The following is a 15594-nucleotide window of genomic DNA, read 5'->3' as shown; positions in this document are numbered from 1 at the left end:
TCCTGTAGTGTGTGTTATGTTTCTAAGTAAGTTTGGGGAACTCTGCCTACCTGAGTCACTTTAAAGTGAATTCTTACATTAGAAGAAGTCCTGTAGATGAATGTGCTTATTAATCCAGCAATATTCCAGAAGAAATTGATCACGGAAACCATTTTATTCCACAGAATAGCTGCTGCCATCCTATGGAACCAATGTTTCCCTGAACGCTTCTTGAGAATTTCAGACTGAGCCCCAAACCTTTATTATGCATATGGGGAAAGTAAGACTAATTAACTTTAGTACTGTGAGACAAGAGGCCAAAGGCAAGATTTGGACCAGGACCCAGAATTTTTGTTTTATGTGTCTGCTGTGTAAAAATCAAGCTTTCTGCAAAGCCTGATTTGTAGATTCCAAAGCAGTATAATATAATCCTGAGAGAGAAAGAGAGAGTGAAAAAGACATTGAGGGTGGCCAAAACCCTGAAACACCAGCCCAGCCACCACTTTAGTCTTTGTTTTGTCAATGGTCATCTACCTTCACCATCCCTCAAAATTCCAGCCTGTGAGTCTACCTCGCATGCTAACCATGGTCCCTTCTTGATTGTCTCTTTAACACGGTAGCAGTTCCATAAGTAGAAACAAAGGTTTACACTAGCCGTGAAGACCTCAGAGCTGCCTTTCATATTTTATGTTCAGTGATTCTGTAACTTTTTTTGAAGGTCGTGAACTTGGGATCAACGGAGATGCTAGTTAACCCTCCCATAATATCTTATTCAAAAGGCTAAAACTCCCTTCCTGCTCCCATAACCCATTCAGGTATCAATAGTTCTAATTAGAGCTTAAGGTTTTTTCTAAACAAATCCACTGCTAGTCTTAAGAACTGAAATTAAGACAGCAGCGAAAGATTTTGGATGTTGTTGGTCTTCAACTGTGCAACCCAGTGTCTTCCTTAGATCAGACGGGAGCTTGGGAGACACCAAAACATACCGTTGAGAAAAGAATGATTGTACATTCTACCATTTTGAGGAAAGTCATTAACCTTTCCAGGCCTCAGTTCCTTCATCAGTAAAATGGGAGTAAAATCACTGTCCCTCCCCCAGCGCTGTAGTGAATGTTGTGTAAGGGTATGTTTTAGTGTGAATCCTTCCAAGAGCGGTAAGGGTTCTGTACCCAATTCCAAAGTGGGAGAGGGGTCCCCACACCACCAATTAATCTTTGACACCAGCGGGGTGTCTGACCCTACATGGAGATACCATCAGACTTCATAGGTTAAGAGCTCACTCAGTCCCACAAGACTTCCCTCTACTTCAGATGCCAACGGCCAGGTCCAAGCTGTTTCCTGTGCTTCTGACTGGCTATAAATCAGATGTTCCCACAACCCCCTCCTTGGGTTTGAGTTATTTGCTAGAGCGGCTCATAGAAGTTAGGAAACTGGCTTACAGACTAGATTATTGGCTTAGAGCGATAGATATTAAAAGATGCAAATCAACAGCCAGATGAAGAGATTACATATATTAGATATATATCTAATACATATAGATTAGAGATATGTAAATACATAGAAATAGATTAAAGATTATCATATATAGCAAGGTATGGGGAAAGGAAGCAAAACTTCCACACCCTCCCCAGATGCACCATTCCCCCAGCATCTCACATGTTCACCAATCTGGGAGCTCTCCAAGCCCTGTCCTTTGGGGTTTAATGGAGCCCTCATTATGTAGGCGCGATTGATTAAATCGTTGGCCACTGGTGACTGAGTTCACGCCTCCACTCTGTCTCCCCTCCATGGAGATCTAGGGATGGGACCGAACAGTCCAACCTTCTAATCACGTGGTTGGCTCCACTGGGCAGACAACCAGCCCCCACCCTTCGGTGCAGGCCAAAAACCACGTAACAAAAGACACCTTTTGCTCTTTCTCTTAGGAAATCCCAAGGGTTTTAGGAGCTCCCTGCCAGAAACAGGAACAAAGACCAAATTACGTATTTCTTATTATAAATCACAATACCTCATGCAGACCCCAAGATCAGGATTTGAGAACCTTAGTTTGTTTGGGAGGTGATCTAGAAAGCACAAGAGGAAGTGAGACACGAGGAAGCCAATACAAGGCATGTTCATAAGAGAGGCGCCAAGAGGGTCAACTTAGCCCCAATCCAGCTGAAGACCAGTTGAGACTATACAGAATACACCTCTGGGTTATCCCACTCGGGGGCAAGAAATGGGGCCTGGGGGTCAGGATTAACTCACCCCCTTACCCATCATTGGATGAAACTCATAACTCCCCACCCTTGCAGGGTCCACCGGGCACAGACATGCAGGAAGCCACTGGGGAGCACATGGGCTTCGTACTGGGCCAGGGAGATGTGAGTGGAGCTGGGATCACACTGCCCAAGCAATCACAAGGGTCTGGATCAAGTGAAGGCACCACAGTGAGTGAGACAGAAGAGAAGGGACAGAGGGAGAGAGCGGGTCAAGTGCCTGATGTGAACAAGCCTGAGCCTTTTAACGACCCGGGCTTCCGAGAGGAGGAAGTCAAATAGGTGTGTCACCTCTCAACAACCAGTCACCCTGCTCACTAGGAAACATGGCTCCGTCTGTGTTCTGGCATCTGACCCTCGGGACGGTGCTCTGAGAGCCCTGCACGCAGCCAGACCATTCGAGGCCAATTTCCCAAGGCCAGGAATACTCAGAATGTCCCATCACGCACCCCACAGATAAAGAGGGAGACTCAGTCAATTATGATTCTGCCTGATTCACGAGTCTGCGTGCAGGGAGAAGACTTCTCGGAGAATGTCTGGATGCCAAGGACAGAGGTCATATTTCCTGGTGCCGAGGATCACTGAAGCATGCCATCTCAAAGCTGGAGAGGCCCATGGGGATCATCAAACCTCCAATACCATTCTTTGAAGCCTGGAGACACAAAGCAAGGTGCTGAAGGCCACACAGTTATTACGGGGCACACACAGACTCTTATTTGTGTTTTCTTATCATCAGGATTTCTCTTTCCCCAGCCATGAACACAGACTCTCTGGGGCATATACTCCAGTAGAGGCTGCCCCATGGAAAGTCACTACAATTATTTCTTAAGGTGGGCAAAGTCCTTGGGCAGCCCTGGTATCTGCATCTAACTGGGCAGGTCCAAATGCTGGGCAGCATTTGAGCTGGAGGTTGGGGCTAGGGGTGAGGCAGGGGAGGAACGATGGCCCAGCCACTGAGTTCTTTCTCCACAGAAGGAACACGGGGCATTACCACCCCACTTGGAGCACTTAACAGCAATGAAATGGTGCAGGAGTCAAGAGCTGCCTCTGACCAAGAACGCCAAGTAGTATCGGGCAGATCTAGCATTTGAGCCCGTTTGTGTCAGGCTCCAGGACCTGCACTTGGAACCACTACATCATCTAAGTCACCCATTTGCTGGACCTCTTTCGATGGGTCCCTTGCCCTCTCTGGGGCTCCTTTTCCTCCTCTTCTAGGGTAAAAGAATGTCAAGTCGGTAACTGCCAAGGCTCGAACTTCTATCTTAAGCAGCAGAACCCCTTCTGAATACCATCCCTCTCTCATTAAACCTCACACAGGAAGCAATGGAAAACGGTGCTTTGATCCCCATCCCAGGCTGAAAGAGGGGAAGGAGGCTGGAAGGTTCCTCGCCCCTTCCCAGCTCCAACCCCACGCACACATAGCTCCTGAAAGAATGCTGGGATTCTGATGAACCCATATTGAGAATGGGGTCCAACGCCAGCACTGTACAGAAGAGACCAAAGAACTGGAAGGCGCAGGGTGGGCCACACGGAATTGCTCATCAGCAACTGACGGGGCAAAGATCAGAATCCAGGACTCACGAGTCAGCCAGACATTGAGAAACAGACTGTGAACGCTGGCTCTTAAACTTATGAAGCTGCATGACTGTGCGTAAGTCTCTTGGCCTCTCTGTGCCTCCGTTTCTTCATCCATAAAATGTGAATAATAATAATAGTACTTAAATGTAGGGATGCATCAGAGTAAATTCAGTGGGACAGAATTCTGGGACAGTACATGTAAGCAGTCAGCATAGCAGGCAGCCATAGGGAGGGTTTAACCAATGTCCGTGATTAGTATGCTCGTTATTGCCTGATAGGGCCATTAGGGGCCTAACGAAGAAGCTCCCCTGACAGATACTTCCCTCAGCTGAACGCTTGCCGTGTGTGCTCAGGGACGTGAGGCCCACAGGGCGGGGGAGGACGCCATTGGCCGGCCCTGGCTCCCCGGCTCAGTACATCCCAGATGGTGCCCACAGGGGAGCTGGCCAGTGACACGTTGGCAGAGTGTCCCTTCCTTACACAGTTCACCGAGCCACGCAGGGCCCAGGAGCCTCGGGCTGTAGCCCACTGTGCCAAGGAGGCAGGCTGCCCAGGCCGGACTGAAGGAAGACAGGCGTGGTGAGCCCCAGGGAGCTGCCTGTGCCTCCAGCCTCTGGAGAAGGTACAGGTAAGGCACTCGTCCAGCCAGCTCCCCAACCTCCTCCGGCACCCCAGCTTCTCTCTGAGAGGGAGAGGGAGGGATGTGGTCAGAAGCCAGCCCCCACTGCACGTGACCTGAGACCATGCCTACCTTTACCCTTCTGCCGAAAGCCGCAGCTCTTAGAACACAGCCATGCCGCGGAAGGCATGAGCCTCTCATTAGACTAATGAGAAGGAAATTTCTTCTGGATATGGAAATGATCGCGATAGCTAATTCAGGGGCGGGGATTAAGCGCTGTATTCCATACAGTGCACGGAAGAGTGTATGCCACACAGAAGATACTCAACACACGGTAGCCACTGTCTGGGTCTGTGTCACATTCCTATTTGTATCAAAATTCCTGCACCGTGATAAAAGCACAGAATGCAACTCCTCTGACCAGGGCCAAATCTTGGATGTATCTCTTCCGATGTGTGTGGCTGCTGGCTCCAAGCCTGAGACCTCAGTTTCCTGATCCACAAAATGGGGAGGATATCTGTACCTTCCTCCCCAAAAGGGCTGCTGAGATGAGACCAGGTAATACACATGAATTCTTTAGCACAACCCCTGGCACAGAAGAGATGGACAAGTAGAGGCTTTCCCTATTATTAATGAGAATTAATATTATGGCTGAACGTCACACAGCCAGTTAGGACTAGAATCCGTGCCTCCTGGCTCCTTCCATGCCCTCTTCCCCACCCCCACTGCCTCCCCCCCCCCGGGGGGCTATTTGGTGCTAACTCTGCTACTTGCTGCTCCTCTCCCCAAGCTGGAGTTTCCAGCTCTGCCCTCTGAGAGTCACTGTTCCTAAAAAAGAACTCCATTTTTACTGGGAAGTCAGAAAATACATTGTCGCCAAGTCCAGCGGTCAGGTCCAAATTGCATAAAGAACATTTCTTTTCATTAGGCAAAGGTGCCCAAGGATCCTGGCTATGGGGAGGGGAGGAAAGCCTGAAGTCCCAGTAACCAGACACAGGTGCCAACAGACCTGACTGCAACCACACTTCTGTGCCTCCGCTCTGGCTGTGCAAGTACAGGCAAGCCGCCCTGCCCTCTGGGTCCTCAGTTTCCTTGTCTGCAAAATCACAGTTGCAGCGGGAATGAAATGAGGCAAAGCATCTGGCATGTACTGGGTCCTTAATCAATGGTAGGGATTATTATTATGCTTCCTGGCTTTCTTTGTTGAGTGCACTATTTTGTTTTTTGTTTGTTTTGGGTTTTTTTGTTTGTTTTTTGGTTTTGGGTTTTTTTTTTTTTTTTTTTTTTCTCTGAAGATTTGTTTTGTTTCGCTCTTAGTGAAAGGTGAGGAGTTTTCGTGCTTTCTGCCTCTGGGCGTGTTTCACTGTCTCCAGGATTCCTCAGCCCCTGGCAGACAGCTGGATCTCTTTCCCTTGGAAGAGATGGGGCAAGTCAGGCAGAATGAGCTTCCTCGGGGATGCTGGGGAACACGGGCATGCTGGAGCTCAAGGCCCTGCCTTGGCCCCAGAGGCTTCCGTCAGGGCTGCTGCTTTCAGCCCCTTGGCCCCTTTGCTTCCGTCAGGGCTGTTGCTTTCAGCGCATCGCCGATGCCTGCTCTACGACCATGAGCCCATGCAGATGCACACACACGCCAACACGTCCACCAACCACCCCTTGCCATCTTGGCCTTTTATTCATTTCATTTTTTTTTTAAGATTTTATTTATTTATTTGACAGGCAGAGATCACAAGCAGGAAGAGAGGCAGACGGAGAGAGAGAGAGAGAGAGGAGGCAGCAGGCTCCCCACTGAGCAGAGAGCCCGATGTGGGGCTCCATCCCAGAACCCTGGGATCATGACCTGAGCCGAAGGCAGAGGCTTTAACCCACTGAGCCACCCAGGCGCCCCTTTTATTCATTTCTTAAACAGAAGGTAATATATGGGCACATCAAAGACAAATCAAGAGCTACGGTGGTGAGAGGGAGTTCTCATCTCTCTCTTGTCTCTCTGCTGTCCTTTTCCGGCTCCCTCTTTTCCCTGCCCCGGGCACCGAGCTTCCCTCCCCAGGGGCCCCCGCCACTGCCATTTCCCCATCAAGAGAGCTTCAGGGTATGAAGCCTTTTTTTTACCTCCGCAGGCCAATATGGCACAGAACAGGTGTCGCTAAGCGACTTCTGAGCCTAGACTGCCAAAAAGCAGTGTAATTCCACCTTGTTCTCCTATGTTCTTGGAATGTGTAGCTGCCATGCTGGGAGGAAGCTCTAGCATCCAATGCGGATGGAGAGCCTTCCACAGGGAGGAACCACGGCCCACAGCCCACAGCCTATAGCCACCACCCAGCGCACCGACCTGCCAGCCACGTGAGTAAGTCACTTCGAAAGCGGACCCTGCAGGCCCCAGCTGAGCCGCCCCAGCCAAGAGAAGCTGTTCCTGCTGAACCTTGCCTGAGCTGCAGATTCATCAGCAAATGAACTGTTGTTGTTTTAAGCCACTAAGACTTGCGGCAGTGTGTTACACTGCATTTTTAACAAGCCTGCCAGCTGATTCTGTCCCAGGTGACCAGAAGTTAATAGTTCGGGATAGAGGCCCTTGGCCAATCTCTGTGAACCTGGGAGGCACAGGGTTTATAAACACCACAGCCACCTTCGCAGGGAAAATTCAAGAATCCCTTTCTCTATCATGGGGTGGATATGCAAAACCTGGGCCTCTTTTGCCCTCGTTATGTTTGCACCAACAGTTTTCCCAAGGATGCCGGCAGCTCTCCCCACTTCTGAATAAGCAATGCCAATTTTCCACCCATATTTGCTGAGGTATTTGTTACCTAAGCAAGAAGCAGCCTTGCAAATTCTTGGGTAAATAACGCAAGTCCAAGAACAATACTCCCATGCCAGTAGCCACGAGATGCTGGAAATGACAGATCTCTTGGGGCTGCTCAATCTCACTCCCAGACTCAGCAAGGCACTGGCTCCAAGGGCGGTGTGGTCACGGTCGCTCTCCGTAGAGCAGGAAGCCGAAGACCAGACAGAGCTCCACGGTTACACACGAGGACTTGGGTTTGCATCCTGGCTCTGGGACTCACTAGCTGTGTGACTTCAGGCAACCTGCTTGACCTTTCTGAACCTCAGTGTTCCTCTATGCAAAATGAGGGGAAAAAAAAAAACCCAAACAGTTTCCTCATTGGGTTCCTATTATGAGAGTATGTGAGAATCCCATCACCTAGCGCAGGGAGGAACTTAGTACATACACGGTAGATAGAAAGAGTTATTATTTTTTAACATGTTTTATTATCAAATGCTACCCAAATAAAAAGTAGGCAGAGGAGGTCCTGGGATGGAAGTCAGGAGGCCTGGATCCTTGTGTTGGTTTTGCTACTTCCTTGCTCACATACCCAAGCAAGGTGGTGAACAGAGCTGGACGGTAGTTGCAAAATGAGGTTCAGGGGTCAGGAGGTGACCTCTAAGCTCTGGGTACACTCTAGTTTTCTCCTTCATCGGACTATCGAGAGGGCCCTATTGCCTAATATCTCAGATACCCTTTCAAAAGGGCAAACACAACCTCGAAACCACTGAAGCCAAAAACAAGAGAAGGGGGTGGGGGAGAAGGGAGAAACGGTCGGCTCAGAGAAGCCAAAATGGGTTGAACAGTCCAACCCTGGGGATGCGCTTTGATCCCAAGAACAGCTGGAGCCCGGCTCTCACGTGTCTCTCCGCCTCTCGCTCGCTCCCTGGACTCAGCCTCCCTCACCCCAGCGCTGCCTTCTGCTATAGCCAGACAGCGTATCAGGGCCCCGTTTCCAGTGAAACCTAAACCCAGAGCAAAGAACGGCTGGCCACCCTCCTTCCCCAAGCCAAAAGAGCCCAAGGCCATGCTTCCTTGGCCCAGCCTGGCTGGAGAGCAGACACCTTGACCCATCAACTGTGGCACTGGGGGTAGGGTCGTGTGAGAACACAGCAGCTCTCCAGGAAACCACGTGTCACCACTGCCCCAGCCAGAGCAGCACATCTGAATTTGCAACTCCTGCAGGGCACCCTGGAGGGGGCCCTTATAGCCCCATCATTACTTTTCAAAACGTTCCCATTTGAGTTCCCATATAATCTTTAGGACAACCTCCCAGCGGAAACAGAGCGAACAGCTTTAAATCGGACATACTGCAGAAGGACACTGGGGCTCAGGGAAGCCGGGCCTGTCTGTGGCAAAGGCAAAGCCAGCTAAGAACCCAGGTGCCTGCCCTCTCCCTGTGTCCTTTCCCAAATACACTGTGTCCTTCGCCTGATTTTTCCAGAATGAGCGTGAATGCAGTCCCAGGAAGGGAAGAGTTGGTGATCCCACGTGTCCCTTACTCTGGCAACTGCAGAGGCTCTCTCGAGGGCTGCTTTCTGGGTCTGATGTCTCCCTGCCTATAAATAGCAGACTCGGGGACTCTCAAGCCCAGACAAGGAAAAGCACAAGCTTCTTAGGGCCCTTCCCACCTGCTAAGAACGGAAGGAAAGAAAGGGAAGCAGAAGGAAACCCTGGAGACGTCCAGAATGGCTCCAAGCTCTAGCTGAAGAAAAGACTTCATCCTTGCAGATGCCACTCTGTCCCCCCCTCCAGACTCTTCCCTGGGTATCATGGCAGGGTTCCCCCCGGGGGGATGGCATTGAGCATCCCCAAGGGAAGGCACAGTTGGCCGCCCTACCTTCCTCCGTAGCTTTCAGTGCCTCTTCTAGCTATTTTTACGCCGTATGGCAGAGAAGCATGCTGGCTTGAGAGCAGGTCTGCCCAGCGATCCGGCCCTGCCAAGTTATTTCACTTCTGCGCCGCCATCACTTCTAGAATGATTGATTTAAAAAAAAAAAAAAAAGTATTTATGCCTTGGGTTTATGACATAAATTAAGTAAAATTAATCGAGCGCTTAGAACTTGCCTGGACTGCACGTAGCATGCCGGGGTGCTGTTGTTGCTTTCTGAGTTGGCAGAGTGGCTGGGAACTACAGAGAGGGTATTTTTTGTATCCCCTTGTTGTCATATTATAAAAAGCGATGCAACCGGAAAGGAAAAGGTAATGCAGAAGGTGGGACATTCAGGGGAACGGCTGGCTTGGTCTGTTCAACGGTCAGAGAGATGGATAAAAAGGCAGGCCTGTGTTGTGCTTGATTTTTCTTTTTTTAAAGATTTTTTTGAGAGAGAGTGGGAGGAGAGAGAGGGCAGGGAGAGAGAGAGAATTTCAGGCAGACTCCCACCTGAGTGTGGAGCCTGATGCTGGGCTTGATTCCAGGCCCCTGAGATCAGGACCTGAGCCAAAACCTGGAGCCTGCCACTTAACCCACTGAGCCACCCAGAGCCCCTGTTCTGCTTGATTAAAGAGGGTGACAACCAAATGAAACTATGGCCCTTAATAGATCCTGGTTCCAACAAACGTACTGTAAAAAAATTAAAAAACTGAAGTACAAATGGGGAAATTTGAATATAGACTTTGTATCGGGTAACATTAGGATTTATTCCTCATTTTATCACATGAGATCATGGTATGATGGTGAGATAGGAGGCTATTCTTATTTTTTTTAGAGATACCTAACTAAAATCCTTAGAAAGGAAATATTATGAGATCAGTAACTTTAAAGTATTTCACCCAAGGGGCGCCTGGGTGGCTAAGCTGGTTAAGCCTCTGCCTTCAGCTCAGGTCATGATCCCGGGGTCCTGGGATCGAGCCCCACATGGGGCTCCCTGCTCAGTGGGGAGCCTGCTTCTCCCTCTCCTCCCACTGTTCCTGTTCTCTCCCCCGCTCACACTCTCTCTCAAATAAATAAATAAAATCTTTTTTTAAAAAACTGTCACCCACAGGAAAGAAAAAGATGAAGCAAACATGGCAACATGTTAACAATCATTAAATCTAAGGGATGGGTTTATGTTCATAATACACATTCGTAACTAGCCTCTCTATTTTGGGGTATGTTGGGAAATTTTCATAATAAATGAAACGTACTTATGCAAAAAATTAAAACCTACAGAAACAACCCTGAAGAAAATAGTAATTTCACCATGTAGGCAAAAAAAAAAAAAAAAAAAAAAAAATCCCTAAAAATATTTCGTTGTATCTCCATCCTGTTTTGGTCTGTTTTAACATCACAGCAATCACAAAACTCGTGACATCCTTCAGTCTGCTTTTTGTAAACTTATAACACGAGCATTTTGCCCTGCTATTAAAATGCCTTTACAAGCATCCTTTTTTTTTTTTTTTTAAGATTTTATTTATTTATTTGACAGAGAGAAATCACAAGTAGATGGAGAGGTAGGCAGAGAGAGAGAGAGGGGGAAGCAGGCTCCCTGCCGAGCAGAGAGCCCGATGCGGGACTCGATCCCAGGACTCCGAGATCATGACCCGAGCCGAAGGCAGCGGCTTAACCCACTGAGCCACCCAGGCGCCCACAAGCATCCTTTTTAATGGCTGCAGAATATTCTTTTGAGGTGATGAAACAGGAAACCTTTACAACCCTCCACCTACAGAATTGCAACAGTAAGGGTAGAGACGTTATAATTTTCATTTAAGTGATACTGATAATAATAATGAAAATGATGATGATGGTTACTATTCACTGAGTGCTTACTTGTGTGCCTGGCACTTTAACACACAACATCCCTTTTAATCTCTGCAACCCATGAAGTCTCTGCTATTCTTATCAACCGATATGCAGAGAAGTTCATTGACTTATTCACAGTCACACAGCTAGGAAGAGGCAGAGCCCAGACTCCTATTCAGAGGTACAAATGTAAGCTCGCTCCTTTAATTCCATTCATTTATTTATTCACCAAACATTAAGAGGGTCAGGTGGGGATGGCCCACTATTTCCTGCCTCTGGCAGGAATGCTAACAATTTAAATTTGTCGGGCCCAAAGTCTCAAGAACAGTGAGTCTACGGTGCCTGAACTCCCTCTCCAAAGATGAAAAAGCGAAATCCCAGCCTTGCAGTTATGACTCTTCCTGCCCCGGGAAGAAGGGATCCCTGATTGCCAGACAGCGGGTCGGGGTGGGGAATAATTTACTATTGATAATCCATGACACCAGAAACCTTTTAATATTCATATTATTTACTCTTCGTCCTGCCTGTCTTCCGCAGGACTCACGGTTTGTTGTTAATGAGACTGAAGCATTTTTAAATCAACTTAATTGACATGTTTATGGGGTTTGGGAGGCCCTCAACACCACATTTTCAGTGGGAAGCTGAATGTGAGCAATGGGAAAGGAAGGGGGCTCCACGGAGTCTGGTGCAAAGGAAGGTCACGAAAGAGCAGCCCAAGGGGGAAGGAGCCTCATGGCCCCCCAACTGGATCCAGGAATTCTGTCCCGTGGGTCCTTCTTGGTCCTTTACTTCACCCCCATCACAGCCATGCTGCCCCTCCCTCCCCAGCCCTGGAGGTTCCACTAAGCTCTGCGGTGTTGGGCCTGGAACTCTGACTGCTCGGTGTTTCAACTTCCCCATCGGTAAAATGGGAATGATAACAGTCTCATCTGTAAAATGGGAACAATAGCAGGTTGTTACAGGGGTTTAGTTGGTTTCCCTAGGGAACGGACTTGGAACCACACCGGGTACTTCGCTACTGTTAGTATTGTTATTGTTTATAAAATGAATGTTATGAAGTCTCCACGGTTGATTTTCACGATGCTGGCCAAGGATTCTGGGTTACCTCCTACAAGGGTGTTATGGCCCCATGCTGTCGAACTCAGCAGTGGCCACGTGACTTTTTCTGGCTGCTGATCTGCAGGTGAAACGAACACGTGTCACTTTCGGGCAGAGTTAACATCACTCACTTTGTTTCCCCCTTGGCTGTGAAACTGGCAGTGTTCCCAGGGAAGGCTCTGCCATCTGCCAGACCCCAGGGTGAAGAGAACACGGAGAGAGGCCACCGGTGAACATGCGACGTGAGGAAGAAATTAACCTCTGGGGTTGGAGGCCACGAAGCTTTCAGGGTTGTTTGTTACTGCAGCAAAACCCAGCCTCTGGGAACCGACACAGTATGTTGCCTTAAGATGCTCTTGGTCCAAAGGGGAAGACATCATAAACAGAGAGGGCTGTGACAGTGGAGAGCAAAGGGCCTGCTGAAAGTCCTAAGGGAGAACACCAGACCCAGCCAGGAAGGACAGAGTGGGAAGGGCCCTGGAAACACACCATCCTGCCAATTTGAGCTGGGAGTAAGAATTACATCACAGGATAATACACCCATGTTTATCGATTGCTTGCTCTGGTCCGGATAGTTTTTCAGGTTCTCTCAATTAATCTTCAAAATAGCCCTATGAAGTCGTTATTGTTACTACGATGACCGCTTTTTCTTTAAGTAGGGGTAATGGTACTTCGGAAGTTTAAGTCACTTGCCCCAGGTCCCACAGGAGAGGATCTAGACCTGGGCAGCCTGCGTATACTCGCTACCATGTTGTACTATCTCCTGGACAGGTCCACACTCTCCACCTGCACCTGAACCACTGGGCACCTGGAGGGAGTGGGAGCATCACAGTGAGATTTACAAGCCCAACTCAGGTCTGCCTTGTAGGCAGGATTTTCAAAAGCCCCCCACGATCTCCACACCCCCATGTTATGCCCCGCATGTGTGACCAGGGCCTGTGATGTGCTGCTTCTCCATAAAATACAGTATCTATAACTGGGTAGCTTTGTGTTTAATCTGGAAAGGAGGGACGTAAGGCTAAAGCTGTAATTAAGGACGACGCCGCGGTCACTCATATTAGCCAGGATGGGAGCTGTTGGGTCGCTTTTGTGGTCTGGACACTGTTTCTGTACTGGCTATGTTCAGACACGACAGCCCAGGGGTCTTCTCTGTCTTACCCGTCACCACCCCAGAGGAGCCTTGTCTGTTGTTGGTGATCTGGGAAACCATTTCTGCTCAACAGACCGCCAGGCCCCCTCCCAGCCAGCAGGGGCTGTGCTCCTCTTTCTCAGAAAGGTTGAAAGTGAGGAACCAGGAAGGTAAACCTGGAGAGGGAGGCAGAAGCCAGGTGCACAGGGGCTTCCCCATCAAGACCTGGCCCCTTGGAGGCCTTGAAAGAGACAAGGGCTAGCTTGTCAGAGGCTCTCACTCCAAGCTCAGGGCGCAGAAGGGATGTCTCCTTCCTCCCCTTCTCCCCGTGGCTAGCAGCTGGCATCACTGAGGACACTCAGGCGGGGAATGACGACCGCACTGATGCCTGAGAAATAGGGACCACCCAGCTGGGCTTTAGATCCCCGCCGCCCCTCCCCTGCAGACGGAACAGTCCTTGATTCCTTAATTCATGTATTCGTACTTCAATATTAAATGGCTACGGAGTGTCAGGCACTTTGCTTGAGCATTATGGACAGAACAGAAAACATGACCCATGACTGTATCAGCCAACTGGTGTTCCGTAAAATCCCTTTCCCCCAAATCTCGTGCTCTCCTCCTCTCGCCTCCACGGCCCTCCCTTGTCTCCACACCCTGCCTGTCTATGAACACCCCAACTATCACTTGCGATCCATCCCAGCAGCCTCCTCCTCCATGAGCCTTTCTAGATCCATCCCAGTCCTGAACAGGACGCTTCCCCCTAAGACCTCTTCCCCAGAGCCCTTTCATATGAAAAGACGCTGCACGAAAGGGTCTGATGGTCTTGGTACTGGCTGAGTCTGAACGGCAGACAGCCTAAACCAACAGGAGGAGAGAGAAAGGGCCCAAGGGATCAGCGAGGGCCGAGGGACACTGCTCCCTAATGAGGATGGACAGACTTCACCAACCCAGGAAGCCTCCAGGAACGGGGCCAGAAGAGCCTGCTCACCAGGGAGCAGAGATCCAGTGAAATGTGGTGGGGGAGTGGCCCACCTGCGGACCCCACGAGATGGAAGCGAAGACTCGGACCTGAACGGAAGGACTTCCTCGTGCATTCTCCCGAACACTTAGTCACAGAGACTGTTAGGTGGGGCCCTCCTTTGGGTGCAGAGCTGAGTTAATGATACTCAGAAATCACGGCGGTTGCAGGGTCAGATTCCTGGCGTGCACAGGGCTCCAGGCAAGACACCAGACAAGACGAGATGCTGCTCCTGAGAGCAGAGACACTCGCGGGAGGACTGGGGCTCCCCAACACACTTTAAACAGGTTCCTTTTCTGCTTCATCAGCCCAAGCTGGCTTCTATTAAGAACTCTAATGGGTACACCCACGACCCACCTACTCAGGGATGATCACTGTTAACTCCATGGGGTTCAGGCTTCCAAATCTTTTTCTGGTCATATATGAATTAACACTTTTTCATAAGGGTGGAACTGCATTTTATAGAATGTTGTATAACCTACCACAATTTATTTGAACAATTCACTGATTGTTTGAAGTTGAAGCTTTTTCCGACTAATCCTCTATTTTTGAACAATTGGATGGTTCCACCCAATGCTTGACTGTTTCCAGCGCTCACACAGAGGAGCACTGTTTGACTGATAACGGTTCATAGAAGAAGAAAAGCTCCTCCCCACCCCTGGTTCTTTGAGGCCGACAAAATATTAATGGCTGATTTACCATGTACCAAATATTTTTGTTTACCAAAATAAGCATTTTGAGTGTTTATTATGTACCGGGCGCTGTTCTAAATTCTTTATGTGTATTAACTCATTTAATCCTCACCCCGAACCCCATGGGTTGTGAGACGTGGGTCACTGTCCCCTTTCCAGATGGGAAGCTAAGACGTAGGGTAGGTCTGATGCTTGTCCAAGGCCACACAGCCTGAATATATATATTCAAACCTATATATTTTAACCAAAAAGCTCCAGGCGCACTGCAGGGGGGAGGACCCCCATCTCTTGTGGATGTTTCGAAATACCCACATAAGAACAGCTCTTGGGCAGCCCTGACCCCCTCCACCATTTGCTTCAAATACCCGATAAGGTCTGACCGTACACTGCTCTAAATTTCTTTCCTTTTTTTTTTTTTAAAGATTTTATTTATTTATTTGACAGACAGAGATCACAAGTAGGCAGAGAGGCAGGCAGAGAGAGAGAGAGGGAGAGGGAAGCAGGCTCCCTGCAGAGCAGAGAGCCCGATGTGGGACTCCATCCCAGGACCCTGAGATCATGACCCGAGCCGAAGGCAGTGGCTTAACCCACTGAGCCACCCAGGCACCCCACTGCTCTCAGTTTCTTACTAGCCCTGCCATTCCCTCCTCTTTTCCTCTCCGGGACTTACTCAGTAGCACAGAGAGC

General features: G+C 49.3%; 1 protein-coding gene across 5 annotated transcripts in view; it reads right to left on the bottom strand.

Moving 5' to 3' along the window:
- Positions 1-15594, bottom strand: part of GRIN2A (glutamate ionotropic receptor NMDA type subunit 2A) — a 609475-nt gene that overhangs the window by 376306 nt on the left and 217575 nt on the right. The window contains exon 2 of one of the 5 annotated variants that reach the window (XM_032327995.1): positions 9090-9222. The exons of the other annotated variants lie outside the window; for them this stretch is intronic. The gene's annotated coding sequence lies outside the window, so the exon portion shown is untranslated. The remainder of the gene's footprint in view (positions 1-9089; positions 9223-15594) is intronic. 5 annotated transcript variants of the gene reach the window in all.

Source organism: Mustela erminea, chromosome 20, assembly GCF_009829155.1.
Source record: "Mustela erminea isolate mMusErm1 chromosome 20, mMusErm1.Pri, whole genome shotgun sequence".
NCBI lineage: Eukaryota > Metazoa > Chordata > Mammalia > Carnivora > Mustelidae > Mustela > Mustela erminea.
The sequence above is the reverse complement of the archived record's forward strand: the minus strand, read 5'-3'. Positions and strand labels throughout refer to the sequence as shown.